Source organism: Nansenia antarctica, assembly GCF_963989245.1.
Source record: "Nansenia antarctica genome assembly, chromosome: 7".
NCBI classification, from domain to species: domain Eukaryota; kingdom Metazoa; phylum Chordata; class Actinopteri; order Argentiniformes; family Microstomatidae; genus Nansenia; species Nansenia antarctica.
Window position 1 is genome coordinate 21,672,150 of NC_137677.1, and position 6,150 is coordinate 21,678,299.

Sequence of the window (6,150 nt, forward strand, 5' to 3'; positions counted from 1 at the left end):
AAGTAATCAGTTTGTTCTTTTAAAGACATGTATATATTTTATTCTGTATTGTTATAGTGATAGTGGCTTAATAAGTGATGCAATCAGTTTGGCCTTTTAAAGACATCTATTTATTTATTTATTTTATTAAGTATAAAACAGTATTATGAATGAATGGTCTTTATTGTCATTACAGTTTTTCCCAATTGCTAAAACACAAAAGCCAATTATCTAAACCAAATGACCAGTTCTCTAAACACATTTAATAAAACTAGCTCCCATTTGCCAAAACCATAAACACATTTCACATGAAGACACAAGTCACAAAACACAATCCTCCTTTTCTCATAAATCTAAACACATTTTGTCTTGCTAAAACACAAGTTGCAAAAAACTCTGCTCAAAATGTCAAATTCTCAAATTAAAGCTCATGTGATGCAAAATGCTTGCCACAGTCAGCAACATTTTAACACAATGAACACCTGGCTTCATTCATTAAACATAACGACTCCAAATTTAAGACACTTGTTGCAAATTATTGTGGTGTGTGTGTGTGTGTGGTATAGTTCCATAAATAAATAAAAAAACATCACACCCTGAACATTGTTTTCAGTGAGTATTGTTGTGTGTAATGGATCCTCTGTAGCGTTTGCATTGAGTTGTGATACAGTACAGTATTGTACATGTTACGGTACATGTGGGAATACAGTAACATTTTTCAAACCTTTATTTGCGTAAAACTCGATAGGACAACAGTGCAACAACTTCGCGGCTGAACTTTAGTAAAATTTTGGACATCATATGCCATTTGAAGGGGGGAAATAGATATCTAAAAATGCATGACTATCATGCAAAATCAGCCTTACCGTAATGTCAAATATGTAATGTTAGATATAACGTTAGACAGGGAGCGCAGAATTATTTTTATGCATGACTATCATACATGTGGGAAAACTAGGGTTAGGGTTAGGTGCTAGGGTTACAGTAAAGTTAGGGTTAGGATTAGGGGTAGGGTTTGAGTTTGAGTTTTGAAGAGAGAAGGTGTGGTTTTGCTTATGTAGCTTTAGAAAAGTGTGTTGTGTTTAGAGTTTTGGGAAAATGGAGGAAAGTTTTGTGAAATGTGTTTTAGCAATTGAGAAAAACTGTAATACAGTACAGGTACCATACAACGAAATTTAGGAGGGGGGGCTCCCCTGGTGCTTGGAAAAAGACTAAAAACACGAGGGACAAGGGTAAAATAAAAAAGGGAAAAGAGCTGGTTTACATAAATAAAGGCTATGTACACTATCTACTATACTACTACAATAAAACACTGCTGTACTCTATGCTATGCTATAAATATCCTAACTTTTGAACCTTATGTACACAAGGGTTGTCATATTGCAATTTGCACATAGTATTGTTGCACATTCATTTAAAGTATTAATGCATTTTAACATTGAGACATATATTTTGTATTGACTATAAAATAGTATTAATGCATTTAAACATTGAGACAAGAAGCTGTCTTCTGTACCCGCTCTCCCAATATCTCAAACTGTGACCCCCCTCCCCAAGAAAAAGTTTCAGGCACAGGATTTTTTCCCCACTTTAACACTGGGAGCGCAGCGGATCGCGACCTTATTCAAGCGCGATGAGGTGTGCTTCAGCACTATGATAGTTTAACATAGAGAAGAGTGTACTGACGCACAAAGATCGCTGGAGGGCGATGTCACGCAAGAAGCGTGAACACCCAACACACCCGGGGGAAACCCGATCTCTGTTCATTGATCAGAGCGCATGTCTTATCACTGGAACAAGACTGACTGATACACACCACACCTCTGCCATCATACATCGGTCCCACATGTATTTATTTACCATCATATTTTTCAATATAAAACGGTATGATATGGTAGCCTACATTGCAGTCGTCCCGCAGTTCTAGTAGATCGCCGACATCATGTTATTTGATGTACACATTTCACGGCAAGAGAATTCCGATTTGTGGCAAACACCCAACAATTGTTCGTTCACTAAACATTATAACATGAACACAGTTATAGCACCAGTTCCTAGCACCTAGTTTCCTAGCACCAGGGGAGCCCCCCCTCCCAAATTTCGTCGTTTGGTACCTGTACTATATCAATGACAAATAAAGACCATTCATTCATTCATTCAAACAATGACAGTTACAGTCTCGCTCAAACTGTAGCGAGATTAGGAGACTACTAATTGAGAAAAGGAAAAGAAAATACATGAAAGAAAGGAGAGAAAGAGTACAAAATGATAAATCATTCAGAATGTTATTGGTTTTAATATTTCACAATCTGCCAGAATAAGCACGCTCCCTCGCACGCCCAGCCCATCATTTTTGATGCCGCTAATGTGTGTAATGAAAAGTGTGACAATGTTGAAAGACATGATGTCATAATCAAAATATAAAACCTGGTTGGATAAAATAAGATTCTGTTGTGATTGTGTTGACATTGTTGTGATGTCAAAAGAGATGTTGGTTATGTAATGTGTAAAGTGGAGAGGAGATTGATCGGAACTGCAGGAGTTTTCATTACTAACGAATGATGGTTGATTATTATTATACAAAAATAATAGTAATAAATATTGCAATATTGTGTTATCATAGTTATGAGCTTCACAGTGATAAAGTCTGTTTATCGTGAACTTCACGCCGGCCGTGCCCGTAACATCAGCAGACAATCGACTGCTGTAAGCGTGTAAGCGTTGAAACCTGCTTGGCAGCTTTGAAACCCGCTTGGCTCGCTCATGAATTGGCAGCTATTGTTTGCTAATGGCAAACGATCAATAAGATTACCCTCCCCGGTGCATCAAGTCATTGTATGAAGTCAAGTGGTAGCTACATTGCAGTCGTCCCGCAGTTCTAGTAGATCGTCGACATCATGTTATTTGATGTACACATTTCACGGCAAGAGAATTCCGATTTGTGGCAAACACCCAACAATTGTTCGTTCACTAAACATTATAACATGAACACAGTTATAGCACCAGTTCCTAGCACCTAGTTTCCTAGCACCAGGGGAGCCCCCCCTCCCACATTTCGTTGTTTGGTACCTGTACTATATCAATGACAAATAAAGACCATTCATTCATTCAAACAATGACAGTTACAGTCTCGCTCAAACTGTAGCGAGATTAGGAGACTACTAATTGAGAAAAGGAAAAGAAAATACATGAAAGAAAGGAGAGAAAGAGTACAGAATGATAAATCATTCAGAATGTTATTGGTTTTAATATTTCACAATCTGCCAGAATAAGCACGCTCCCTCGCACGCCCAGCCCATCATTTTTGATGCCGCTAATGTGTGTAATGAAAAGTGTGACAATGTTGAAAGACATGATGTCATAATCAAAATATAAAACCTGGTTGGATAAAATAAGATTATGTTGTGATTGTGTTGACATTGTTGTGATGTCAAAAGAGATGTTGGTTATGTAATGTGTAAAGTGGAGAGGAGATTGATCGGAACTGCAGGAGTTTTCATTACTAACGAATGATGGTTGATTATTATTATACAAAAATAATAGTAATAAATATTGCAATATTGTGTTATCATAGTTATGAGCTTCACAGTGATAAAGTCTGTTTATCGTGAACTTCACGCCGGCCGTGCCCGTAACATCAGCAGACAATCGACTGCTGTAAGCGTGTAAGCGTTGAAACCTGCTTGGCAGCTTTGAAACCCGCTTGGCTCGCTCATGAATTGGCAGCTATTGTTTGCTAATGGAAAACGATCAATAAGATTACCCTCCCCCGTGCATCAAGTGATTGTATGAAGTCAAGTGGTAGCTACATTGCAGTCGTCCCGCAGTTCTAGTAGATCGTCGACATCATGTTATTTGATGTACACATTTCACGGCAAGAGAATTCCGATTTGTGGCAAACACCCAACAATTGTTCGTTCACTAAACATTATAACATGAACACAGTTATAGCACCAGTTCCTAGCACCTAGTTTCCTAGCACCAGGGGAGCCCCCCCTCCCAAATTTCGTCGTTTGGTACCTGTACTATATCAATGACAAATAAAGACCATTCATTCATTCATTCAAACAATGACAGTTACAGTCTCGCTCAAACTGTAGCGAGATTAGGAGACTACTAATTGAGAAAAGGAAAAGAAAATACATGAAAGAAAGGAGAGAAAGAGTACAAAATGATAAATCATTCAGAATGTTATTGGTTTTAATATTTCACAATCTGCCAGAATAAGCACGCTCCCTCGCACGCCCAGCCCATCATTTTTGATGCCGCTAATGTGTGTAATGAAAAGTGTGACAATGTTGAAAGACATGATGTCATAATCAAAATATAAAACCTGGTTGGATAAAATAAGATTCTGTTGTGATTGTGTTGACATTGTTGTGATGTCAAAAGAGATGTTGGTTATGTAATGTGTAAAGTGGAGAGGAGATTGATCGGAACTGCAGGAGTTTTCATTACTAACGAATGATGGTTGATTATTATTATACAAAAATAATAGTAATAAATATTGCAATATTGTGTTATCATAGTTATGAGCTTCACAGTGATAAAGTCTGTTTATCGTGAACTTCACGCCGGCCGTGCCCGTAACATCAGCAGACAATCGACTGCTGTAAGCGTGTAAGCGTTGAAACCTGCTTGGCAGCTTTGAAACCCGCTTGGCTCGCTCATGAATTGGCAGCTATTGTTTGCTAATGGCAAACGATCAATAAGATTACCCTCCCCGGTGCATCAAGTCATTGTATGAAGTCAAGTGGTAGCTACATTGCAGTCGTCCCGCAGTTCTAGTAGATCGTCGACATCATGTTATTTGATGTACACATTTCACGGCAAGAGAATTCCGATTTGTGGCAAACACCCAACAATTGTTCGTTCACTAAACATTATAACATGAACACAGTTATAGCACCAGTTCCTAGCACCTAGTTTCCTAGCACCAGGGGAGCCCCCCCTCCCACATTTCGTTGTTTGGTACCTGTACTATATCAATGACAAATAAAGACCATTCATTCATTCAAACAATGACAGTTACAGTCTCGCTCAAACTGTAGCGAGATTAGGAGACTACTAATTGAGAAAAGGAAAAGAAAATACATGAAAGAAAGGAGAGAAAGAGTACAGAATGATAAATCATTCAGAATGTTATTGGTTTTAATATTTCACAATCTGCCAGAATAAGCACGCTCCCTCGCACGCCCAGCCCATCATTTTTGATGCCGCTAATGTGTGTAATGAAAAGTGTGACAATGTTGAAAGACATGATGTCATAATCAAAATATAAAACCTGGTTGGATAAAATAAGATTATGTTGTGATTGTGTTGACATTGTTGTGATGTCAAAAGAGATGTTGGTTATGTAATGTGTAAAGTGGAGAGGAGATTGATCGGAACTGCAGGAGTTTTCATTACTAACGAATGATGGTTGATTATTATTATACAAAAATAATAGTAATAAATATTGCAATATTGTGTTATCATAGTTATGAGCTTCACAGTGATAAAGTCTGTTTATCGTGAACTTCACGCCGGCCGTGCCCGTAACATCAGCAGACAATCGACTGCTGTAAGCGTGTAAGCGTTGAAACCTGCTTGGCAGCTTTGAAACCCGCTTGGCTCGCTCATGAATTGGCAGCTATTGTTTGCTAATGGAAAACGATCAATAAGATTACCCTCCCCCGTGCATCAAGTGATTGTATGAAGTCAAGTGGTAGCTACATTGCAGTCGTCCCGCAGTTCTAGTAGATCGTCGACATCATGTTATTTGATGTACACATTTCACGGCAAGAGAATTCCGATTTGTGGCAAACACCCAACAATTGTTCGTTCACTAAACATTATAACATGAACACAGTTATAGCACCAGTTCCTAGCACCTAGTTTCCTAGCACCAGGGGAGCCCCCCCTCCCAAATTTCGTCGTTTGGTACCTGTACTATATCAATGACAAATAAAGACCATTCATTCATTCATTCAAACAATGACAGTTACAGTCTCGCTCAAACTGTAGCGAGATTAGGAGACTACTAATTGAGAAAAGGAAAAGAAAATACATGAAAGAAAGGAGAGAAAGAGTACAAAATGATAAATCATTCAGAATGTTATTGGTTTTAATATTTCACAATCTGCCAGAATAAGCACGCTCCCTCGCACGCCCAGCCCATCATTTTTGATG